This window comes from Benincasa hispida, chromosome 10, assembly GCF_009727055.1.
Source record: "Benincasa hispida cultivar B227 chromosome 10, ASM972705v1, whole genome shotgun sequence".
Classification (NCBI taxonomy): domain Eukaryota; kingdom Viridiplantae; phylum Streptophyta; class Magnoliopsida; order Cucurbitales; family Cucurbitaceae; genus Benincasa; species Benincasa hispida.
This window is the reverse complement of record NC_052358.1, coordinates 33,557,118-33,569,818: the sequence shown is the minus strand read 5'-3', so window position 1 is coordinate 33,569,818 and position 12,701 is coordinate 33,557,118.

The following is a 12,701-nucleotide window of genomic DNA, read 5'->3' as shown; positions in this document are numbered from 1 at the left end:
TTTTTAAATCCCACATTGTATCATTTTCAAATTGTAAATTAAAGAATTAATTGTAAATATTCTTTAATATCATGATATTTTTTTTTAATATGAGTGCAAGATATTTTCATTGTAGATTAAATATATAATTAAGTTTAATAATGAAGGAATTAAGTTTAATAATTAAGTTTAACAATTAAAAAAATAATAGTCAACAAACTTTAAAAAAAAAAAGAAAAAAAATTATAAGCAAATCGTGTACTAGGTACACGAGTTTGCTTGACCGGTCAACCAGTCAGCCGACGTGGTTAGCTGGCTGGATTAAACAGTATTCGTGTATCGGGTACACGAGTATGCCACATGGAAGTCGTGTACTCGGTACACGATTCCACTACCCTATTTTTGTCAATAGTTTTCCAAAATACCTATTCTTAGAAATTGTTTCCCTCCAACCCTATTTTTGTCATTATTTATTAAAAAAAACCGTTTTTCTAGAATGTCGCAACAATTTGGCTTCAAGTAATTTTCTGCAGACATACTTCTTGCCAAATTCAACTTTTTTTTCACACTTAAGATTAAAAATGTCATCTATGAATTATTTTCTATTTTAATCTTAATTTTTCTATGCAAAATACTAAAGGTATGCATTTGTATATCAAAATCCTTAGGTTTAGAAGCTAAATAATTATATAAAAAATAAGAATTATCAATCGGTGACTCGACCCATTCTTATCCATACAAATTAAAGGACAAACCTTCAGGAGTTCATAACTCACTCAAGATTGAGATTGAGTTACATATGGTTATTCTATGTAACAACGTTACAAAGAAAAATTAAGTATTTTAATTGTTTGGTCTTATATAATTTCATTGTAACTTAAAACTTAAACATTCAATACACATTGACCATTTAATCGATCAACCTTAACAAAAATCCTGTGCATCATGAGTAATATGCTAACAAGTATATGATTTTTATGAGTAACATTTATAGGTCAAGTATTGAGCAGTTTTTTCAATAAGAAACTTTCAGCTCTTTTAATAGGTATATAATGGATATCCTCATCATACCTTCGTCATAAAACACCTATTGAGTTACTAAACTTGAAGTGGCAAATTTTAGAACAATACTAAGAGGTTGTGTTGGAACACTGAGGTGATATAGGATGTAGGGAGTTCTAATGTCTGGAGAATTTTGATGTCTGGGGAGTTCTGATCAAGTATAATCGAGTATGTTCAAGTACTGAGATGATATACGATACATGAAAGAAAAATGATGGTGAGATACAAAACATGTTTTGAAAATAGGCCCACGAACAATTAAAATCAGTGAGATAGGATAATGGGCCTCCAAACACTGAGATGATATAGGATGTAGGGATATACCATCTCATGTTGACCCTCAAATAGCCCCTAAGAGTCTCTCGGTCGAATGAAGGGGATGAACACCAGATGAATGAGGGTTATTAAATTTTGCTTTTGAAAAAACAATTCATTAATATGATGTAATTTGTTGGGTGAAGTGTGCCTAGCTATTGATGATATTTTTTTTAGGTGCAATTGTAAATATAGTAATCAAATAAAAAAGTATTAGCAGATATCACACAATTCTAATAGGAGTCTATCACTGTATTCACCTTAAAATACTACCAACTACAATTACCTATTTCTTAGGTTTTAAATATTTTGGTACACAGTATTTAAAAGATATTTGCAATATTTTGTTTGGTATGTTACTAAGAAAATGCTGGTTATTTATCTTTTGATTTAATTTAATTTATTTATATTTAGAAAGATATATTTGAATCTTTGGTACACGGTACTAGCTTTTTAAACACAGTAGTTTTAGTGTTTTTTTTTTTTTTTTTTTTTTTTTTTTTTGTAGGAAAGGGTATATATGTACATTTGAATATTTAATAAATTTATTCATTAGTCATTTTTGGAAACAAAAATACCATTGCCTATTTTTCAAAAATGGCTTCTAATTTTAGTCATTTGTACAATTGCTCCCACCACTTTGGGCAAAACAGGCTTCGAAGTGTTGAAGGCCCATAGCGATTAAGCCCAATGTTAATGATCGGTCATGTTTAATCATCTACTTTTGAAATCTGGGCTTGCTTACACTTCCTTTTGCCCCAAAACAAATTAAGCCCACTGGGCTTTTATGAACCCAGAATGTGTCAAGGCAAGTAGAGGAGGTACTGTAATGCCATTTTTGTGTAATTTGTATGAAAAAAAAAAACAAAATTATACCTCTAAACTTTAAAATTGTTTCACTTAAAATTCTAAACTAACCATTGTATTAATTAAATTTTAAAATTTCTTAAATTTATACCACTAAACTTCAAAACTGTATTAGTTAAACCTTTGAACTAATTATTGCAAACAATTTAAATATTAAATTTTCGTAAATCCTAAATCTTATTTTGATTTTCTTTTTAAAACCAATCAAAAATCAAAAGCCCACCTGATGTGAATCTTTCATTGCTCCACATGTTAGGTTCATTTTGATGATTTAACCACTACGTCAACATCTTGGATATTTGTCTGTTAAGCTTGTTAGAGTCATACATTTTTAGTTTGAGCTTCGATTTAAGTAATTCAAATTGCGTTGGATTCGTTATTTCGAGCTCTACTAAATATGCACTTCAGAACACTCAAATTGTTAATGAATCAAAGAAGAAAGTTTGTTATCATGGAAACAACAATCAATTAATGAATTCAGGCAGTAGCCTCACACATAGTTCTACAACAGAGAGCTCTTAGACAACATACTTTTTGATACAATAAAGGTGCTAACCATAAAAAGAAAGGAAACACCCAAATATATATGAGCAACTAGGAAGATATAACCTCAGAAAAGGAGAAAATGTTCATGTAGAATATGTATGGAAAGTTGTAAATGATGAAGAAAGAAATTGGGATGAACACTGTATTCTCTCTCTTCCACCTGCATGCAATCAGAACACAAGCTAGCTCTGTTTTGAAATGGATATGAAGTCAATATATTCAATCTGTTCTGTAATACAACTTTATGGTAACTGAAGGAAAGAAAGAGGAGTTAGTGATGAGACAATAGGGTATTTTGTTATTATTTTATTTTATTATTATTATTTTTTAAATTTAACCAAGTAAATATCAGTATAGAAATAATTGATTGGAGGGAGAGAAAAAAAAAACCTTGGAACCCCAACTAGTGCTGATCTTATAAACTCATAGCCACTTGGTTAGCAGCTTCAAGATTATTGTTCAAAAGATGTTTTGGAAGATAGCCACATGTGGTTTCTTCAAAAGCATTAGTTGCTGAATTTGCAAAAGCTTTTGAATATCCAAATGTTTTGATTAATTCTTGGTCAGAAGCTTTTCCTACAAGAGGATTAAAAACAATAGTTTTTTTTGTTAATTAAGATTAACATTTGTATTAATGAGATGTTTGAAAGTAATTTTAAAAAGGTTAAAATCACTTTTATCATTTTTAAAGTCCATTCGAAATACGTCTTTAATCACTTAAAATTTATTTAATATTTAATTTTAATTTTTAAAGACAAATTTTGTATCACTAAAATTAGTTTTGAATGATTAAAAATATATATAAAATTATTTTGAAAATGACACAGTGATGTCCTAAATTAGTTCAAGTGTATATTATTGACTAACACATCAAGTTTGTTCTAACATCACATCTCACTTGTTATCTAACAAAAAAAATAATAGAAATGAAGAGAATCGACTTCCCGCAGTGAAAGCAAGTGATCGTTCTGTTTTAGAAATTCGTTTTGTAGAACTTAATAAAACAGAGCAAGATGGAAACATACAAGATAAACAATATTCTAAGCATGCTTTCTACACATAATAAAGAGGAAGAGGGAGATGATAATACATACCCTTAAAGATCAAATCTTCTCATTTCCTCTCTGGTGTGGTCACGAACGTGTTTCTTCTCTCGAACCTGAAAAAATACAACGAACATAGTAGCAAACTCTTTTGCTCTTTGGACACCACTACAAAGGAGTCTTCCTTATTATTCTCCAGAAGAGAATCAAAGGCGGAGTCGTGTGGACTTACATTTTGATAAAAGAATTGAGAGAATTCTAGAGAGGGAAAGAAAACATAGAGGAGAAGAGGGAAGAAAAGATGATTTTGAGAGCCATTCTCTCATTCACATTAGAATTGTACATAGCCACAAACTTCTCTATATCGTTTAATTTTTTTTTGGGAGAAGTGAGTTAAATAAATAAATAAATAACTCCCAAGGAGTTATATTTAATTTGAATTAAAAAATTTGAAATTTAATTATATTATATTAATATAATTAAATATCATATATTATATCTTATATGATATTTAAAAATTAATCAAATCCATATTTTATTATATCTAAAATAACCTATAGTTTATAATTCTCTCATATAACTATAATATTAATATGAATCTAATCCATATTAATTTGAACCTATAGTTTTTATAGGAATAATATTGATATAGTTAATATTTGAATCATATTCAAATATTTATTTCTCTCATAAAGTTTTATATTTAATTTGAATCATAATCACATTAATTTTAACATATAATTTTTATATGTATCTCATTCATACAATAAATATTTATCTCGCTCATTAAACTATATAATGTATCAACATACGTTATACTTTATAATAATATATCAATATATATTATATTAATTGTATCTTATACAATTAATTCCCTTTTAATTAATTCAAATAATTCAAATTAAATCAAAATTAGTTTGATTCTCATCAAGGCTTATCGAGCTAACAAGGGGATCTTATGGACCTACAGATTGAAGCTTCAATAATACAAGATTAATTGATTAAACTCATCGATCAAATTAATCAACATTCATTAATTGTCGGTCACTCCACTAAAGACCGACAACTACACTCTTCGTACTGTAGATATATTTTTGTGTCTATTGGATATAATCAATCAACAGTGTGTTGAGTGTGTTGACCCTTCACAAATTACTTGTAAGTACAATTGGGTCAAAATTACCGTTCTATTGTTGTAGTTACATCTAACTTTTAAAGTACCAATGATCCCTCTAATGAACCATTAGTCATAGTCCCACTATAACTAGACCCTCTTTGGCCAGTGAGAGAGTGATGACTGTCATTGTTCAAGATCTGGAACCAGCCCTTAAGGGAGCAATTCATCTACTTATCCTAACAAAGGGAAGAAGTGAATTCCATCAGTTGAGTTCCCGACTCTTCACTCAGAAAAATTCCCAAAATGGTAAGCATATTAAGTCAGAGAATCTGACCACTCTCACCCATGTAGATCAAAGAACTACCTTCATAGGTAAAAGTTTGCAACTCACTCAGGATTAAGGTCAATCACTTATGGTCATCCTAATGAAATTTAAGTCTTTTCTAATAACGGTATTAGAAAGAGAGACTAATCATTTTGTGGTCCGGTCTTATACAAACTCCTTGTACAGAATACCCTTGCTCATATGTCTCCACATCAGGATTAGATCATTTGTAATACTTTACAACAATTGTAGCAATTACAAAGCAGATTGTATCTGGAGTGTCACAAGGATAAAGTACCTGACCTTATCCATCTACTACAGACCGTTCAAGTTATATTACTTAAACATGATTCACCTGTATATCTTTACATACATGTTTAAGTTACATAAAATAACCTAGGATCTCATTTTATTAGATTGAGTTAACGCACATTAAAATAACAATCACAAGTTTACAAACTATGAGAATATAAGAAACTTAGGATACCAATCCTAACAAGAAATGAGGGTGTAATTTGATACACTTATGAATTAATTGATTTTCTATTATAAAGAATAATTGGCATGATCTTTCTCTCTATAGGTTGGAAGTTTCCCATCCTCATAATCGTACTAAAAAAATTGTGTTGCATTAACAATTCTCAAATATAGTATTAATAAATATTCTACATTTATTCACTCGTAACAATTTAGAACTTTAACCACAATATTTTTCAAGCTAAATGTGGGGAGAGAGTAACTTGATACAATTATTAAAATTCAAAGTTTAAATTGATGTCATTATTATGGTTTAAATTGATACAACTTGGGTGAATTCAAAATTTCTCAAAATAATATAAATAAATAAAAACAATAGGCTCCCAACTAAAATTCACAGTCCCAAATCTGTTGATACAAAATTTAAGAACATTATGATTATATATATAATACAATAACGATAATATTTTAGACTACGTATTTGTAGTCGGTAAATTATAATATAAACTTTTTTAATTCAACAATTATATGAGTTTGACCAAAGACCTACTAACTTAGTAGATAATTGGATATAAAGTACTAGTTACACTTATCCAAAGTTGAATCCAATCCTAACCACCTAATAACCATAAAATGTTGAACCCAAAAAGTAAATACGAAATAATAAGCAAGAAAATTGTTCAAGTTGTAGGTTTAAACTATCCATCTTTAGAGTTGTAATGAGTGTGTTACTGTGAAAATTGTTTTCCCCCAATTTCAATGTGAATTGTTTTGTCAATAGTAATAAGAAGAAATCTAGGTAGAATTCTTTTCAAGTATACACGTATCAATCAAATGAATTTATCATATCAATTCAAATAAATTTCTTTAATGTATTAACCAAGGTCCTGTTTATTAATCATTTAAGTCTCGCCTGATAGGCATTTTGTTTTTTGTTTTTGTTTATAAAAATAAAGTCTATAAACACTATTTTTGCCTCTAAATTTATTTTTTTGTTATCTACTTTTCACTAATGGTTTAAAAACCAAACCAAATTTGAAGACTAAAAAAAGTAGCTTTCAAAAAGTTAATTTTGTTTTTAGAATTTGGCTAAGAATTCAACTATTGTACTTAAGAAAGATGCAAATCATGATAAGAAATGTAGATGATATAGACTTGATTTTCAAAAATTAAAACAAAAAAGAGAATTGTTACCAAATGGGGGCCTTTATTTTATTTTATTTTATTTTTGGTTTTTTAAAAATAAATCTATTTCCTCCCCATTACTTACAAAGATTTGCATCTTTCTTGAGTACAGTGGTTGAATTCTTAGACAAATTCTAGAAACAAAAATAAGTTTTAAAAAACTACTTTTTCTAGTTTTCAAATTTTGGTTTGGTTTTTTAAATCATTGATGAAAAGGTAGATAACAAAGGAATAAATTTGGAGGTATAATATTTATAGACTTAATTTTTTTTTTTTTTAAAAAAATCAAATGGTTACCAAATGAAACCTAAATTAATTGTTATTTAAGCCTATATTTTGTGGTATTTTTAGTTGTTTACCCATTGAGTACAATATGCTAATTATCTCATTGAACTAAGGTCAATTTACTGTTACTTAGCGCCAATTGAGCTTCTTGGAATTTGTATTATAATTGTGATAAACTACATCTTCCATAAATAAAATGAAAAGAGTTAATTTAGTCTTTGTAGTATAAGTCTTTATTAGTTCCAAATTAAATTTGGACATTTGAATTCTATTTTTACTCTTTTCTTTTTTAATTTACAATAAATAAGATGGAGGATCAAACCTCAAACTTCGAAGTTTTTCGTATATATTCTAGTTGAATTATGTCCATTTATCGAACAAAATTGAGAAGATGGTAGTGTAGACTGAAAAATTTACGAAATCGTGATTTTAATTAATGGAATCTCTCCAAAATTAATGTGAAGGTATATATGTAAAGAGTGGATATTAAAATGGTAGCTAAAATACCATGCTAAAAATGGTAGGTACCTTTTTTTTTTTTTCCTTTCTTTTGTTATAAATTCCTTTTTCCCCCTTAAAAGCCAAAAGGGACAGAGATGAACTAGTACAGGAGTACCCTTATTACGATGGGATGGTCTTTGGTGTGGACATTGGAGAAAGCAGCCAAGTCAAGTCCTACTTCATGTGAACCAAATCTCTTCTCTTTTGCTTCCTCAATTTTCGTCTCATATTCAATCCGAGTTAAAATTACAACAAAGTTCAAAATATTAGTAAAAATAGTATAGTATAATATAATTTTTTTTTTCAGATATAGCAAAATTTATTATATTGCTAATAAAAGTCAATCAACAATAATATATCATGATAGGTTTTATCATATTTGTAATTCTTTAAAAACATTGTTATATACTTAACTGTTAACATTAAATTTATTACTTATTGCAATTAGCATTATTTTTACCTAAATAATTACATATTTATCCTTTATTAGTTTATCAATTTAGTACTATTAAACTTTTTATGTTTTTAATTATTTTCTATGACGGAATAAAAACTTCTGTTAAACTGTTTCATTATTGTTAAAATACTATTTTAGTTTCTCTATTATTAGACTTTGTTTAATTTTAATCCATATATTTTTAAATGTTAAATTTTAGTTTTTGTAATCAATTTCATGAAAATGAATAAATTAATTTTCTTGATATTGATTGAATAATAATAATATTTCCGTGCAATAAGGTACACAATACAAATGCGCTTATGAATGTTAGAGGGAAAGGGCTAATAATGATAAAAATTTTGGAAAAAATTAACCATAAACAAGGCAAAAATATAAGATTGAGGTGTGAATTTTAAAATTTCACGTTTGAAAATATAGAGACTATAATTGAAAAAGTCTCTTAGTACCAAAATCTTATTTTACTAATTTCTTTTTTTTTTAATTGTTTGTTTTTTCAAAAAAGGTTTCTAAAATTTAAGCTGATTTCAAAGAAAAACATTAAAAAATAGTTTACAACTTTGTTATCATTTTTGAATTTTGACGAGGAATTCATTTTTTTTTTTTTTTTTGTAAAAATAAATGAAAGCACACAATTGAAATTCAGGAAGAATAGAACATAGGTTTCTATTTAAAAACAAAAATATTAAAAATAAAAAATTTATAGGTTAAAATATAAATTTGGTTCTTGTAGTTTGAAATTTGTTCGATTTTAGCCTTTTTTACTTTTAAATGAACAATTTTTGTTCCTATAATCTCAATAAATCTTAAAATTTATTCTGCAAGGTACTTTTTTTTGAAATTTGCTTAATAATAATATAATGATTTCCATGCAAAAAAATATAATATGTGAATATGTTTTAAAAATTTATAGTGCAAATGCTTGAAAATAAGAAAGGAGTTGTCTACTGCGTGATAACTATGTTACCTACAATGTTCAACATTCCAAACAACAATTACTAGAAATTATAAAGCGATAAATGGACACAGAAGATTAGTAACCAAGTTCAGTGTAAATCACCTACATCTGGGAGGTAGTGTGCCCAGGAAAGATAACTTCACTAATACCAATGAAATGCAGTTACAACTTAGTATTTATCTATAATGATAACACAATTATAGTGATTCCCAAACAGCTCTATCATTCAACCGATCACCTAGGCTCCCTCTAAGTGTAAGACTCGTTCTTAAGGTAACTTAGGCTTCGCTAAGATGTAGTATCAGTGAAGAATGTCTTGAACTCCCCTTAAGATAGAGACTCCCTCTCTACAAGATTCGAGCTCCCCTCAAGTCGTGAGACTCATTCTCACTTGAATCGTATCTTTCTTCCTAAAAACAAAGTCCCCTTTGCTTGATTAGTTTAGGCTCTCCCAAAGCTTGAAAATCTCTTCCCAAATGAATCTTGTTACACGAGACGTGAGTAACTTGAAGTACATCTCTAAGCAATTCAACTCTTTCACTTTCATGCAATTGCGACCGAACACATACTATAGTATACACAATGTTGCTCTAGAAACAAAATGACTAACCCTAATCGGAGGATTAAGTATCCTTTAAAAATGCACAGCAAACATACAATGAGCAAATATTCTAAATTCCATAGCAATCACACACTGAATATGGAAAAGATATCGGCAAAATAAGACAGTAAAGGAAACCACTGATAAGAAAAATATTTTACAGGATCAAAATTTCCGTAAAACATTCATTTTTTAGAAACCACCAAAGAAATGACATTTCAGATAACATCTGAAGACGTAAAAATAAATATTGTCAATCTTATAATTTCTAACAAACTCCCCCTTTGGTAATATGTTTTTTAGACAACCATAGAGATCATAAAGGAATAAGACACAATTTATTGAAGTAGAACATAACATACTGAGGAACAATTTCAAAAAATAGCACCACCAAGACCAAACTAAAAAGAAAAAAAGAAATAGAAACAAACTAACACAATCCAAAAACATCAACAAAGCAAACCACCAACAAAACAATCACTTCTCCCCCTTTGGAAATGCTTAGAAAAGATGCAAAAAAGAATCAAGTAAACAAACCTTCAACCACATCATCATCCTGTACACTAGAGCTTCCAACCTGATCAGGACCATCTAAAGAACCACGGAGAAGTTTCAACAAGTCATCCACCTTTGAGTTTCGAGCAGAAATATTCTGAATCACCATACCAAGATCCTTTGACTCCTTAGCTAACAAATACATCCCCTTTTTCCTACAAGGAGGTTGGAGAAACTCTCTAGTGGAACCACTCTTGGAACCAAATCAAGGACATATTTCCCTTTATATATGCAATAACTAAAAGACAAGGCAGAAGGACAAGAACTAGGAACATTTGAGTCAAGCAAAAGATTAGGTTTCTGAGTTAGAAGAATACCACAAATTAGCCTTGGAAAGCACATAGGAACTTTGGTGGTTGAAGAACCAATGTGTCGCTTGATTTGGTTATTTTGAGCCCCTGTGCCAATTTGAAACAAAAGACTTGCTAAAGTGGTGAAGAGTTCGGATTTGTTGTAGGATGGACACCAATTCACAATTCCAATCTTGTGAAACAACACATATTTCACATTGAGTTCAAAACAAGGCAGTTGCCCCTTCTTGGGCCAGACTCGTTTGACTCCTCCAATGAGTTCAAAGACAAGATTTGACATGGAGGGTTGTTGTTCTGTGACATTTTATGGAACTTGTCTACCAAGACACTTGTTAATGAAGGAGGCTGAAAAGACAAAGCAATGTCCTTTCACATGAACATGTCCAAAATCAGGGTTGCCTTCAACATCAAACTATTGAGAGGGATTCACATAGAATTCAAGAACTAACTATAACGACCCAACCCCCTAAGACTTAAGTTAGGCCGTTACTAAACACATGCATGCTTGGAACTTAAAACGACATCCTTTTATAGTGAAATAAATGTTAAATAAATAAATTGAACTCGAAAGACCTTCATTAAATTCAGATATTAAAAACAGACGAAAGGGTACCCATAAATCATAAATGATAATAAATAGGCATGAAAACAAATCTTAATAGTAAATTTCAAACATCAAATTGAAAGTTGAAAAAACATGATAAGAAATCTAAATATCATGAGCGAAGCATAAAACTTGTCCTCAGTGGCCCCTTCAAGGATTCATCTTGTCATTCGCTAGTACATCCTTGCCCTTACCTGAAACATAAACATGAGAAAGGGGGAGTATAAAATACTCAGTAAGTAACCCCACTACTGGGGTCAGGCTAGGCATCTATGTCTTCTAGATGCCTACCTCTAGTGGAACATATAAACTGCTCTAGTCCTCATGAGACACATATATACATGAAAAACTTATTTTTATCATACTGTAGTTAACTATGTCCATACCTCTAGTAAGTCCCATAGGACCCACAACCTTTGGTGAATCTCGAAGGAAACACAATCCATGGTGAATTCCGAAGGAAACACAATCTCTGGTGAATCCCGAAGGAAACACAATCTCTTATGTATGCATAGTTATGCATACACCTCTTTCGTATACACATAACCTACTTAATGTGTACCTCTTTCGTACACATGGTTACATATACACCTCTTTCGTATACACATAACCCACTGAATGTATACCTCTTTCGTACACCTGGTTAAGTATACATCTCTTTCGTATACACATAACCCACTGAATGTGCCTCTTTCGTACACCTAGTTAAGTATACACCTCTTTCGTATACATATAACCCACTGAGTGTGTACCTCTTTTGTACACATGATTATGTATACATCTCTTTCGTATACACATAACCCACTAAGCGTGAACCTCTTACGTATACCCCAGTACCCTCTAGTATGTATCACTTTCATACACACCAGTCCTAGTACATATCTTTCATATACTAACGCCCTTGGACGTGTATCCCTTTCATGTAGTCACATAGTCTAGAAAGGAAAAGAGATTGCATCTAACTTCATATTACAAACAACATTTACATAATCATGAGTCCTTTAAAATCTCCTTATCAAGGTCATGTTAATTAACCTCAATATACATAATTAATCTAGTGTTAATGGATCTACTCTAGTACATCACTTCCATGCACTAAACTATGTAAATAATATATAGTACGACCTACACATTCTCATAATAAATTGCATAACTATATGAATCAGCCGATGTCGAATCCTCATCTAACTTTAAGATATCCTAGTAGGAGTGCCACTTAACTTATATTTAAGGGTCATGCTCATTCATCCTTTTAATATAACTCATAAATTTCTAAATCGTTCTCATACATTAAAATGCTTCAGACATATTATTACATGCTCAAATATCTTTTCTAGAAAATCCACTAAATCTCAGAACAGTCAAAATTATCCTTGTAACTAGTCTTAAAATCCTAAAAAAAAAATCATAAATTTATCGCATGACACAAAGGCGATTCCAGTAGTAACATTCCAAACTTTTCCTTTAAGCAAAATTGAATTTCGAAGTGAGCAAAATTGCTCTCAAATTTCTT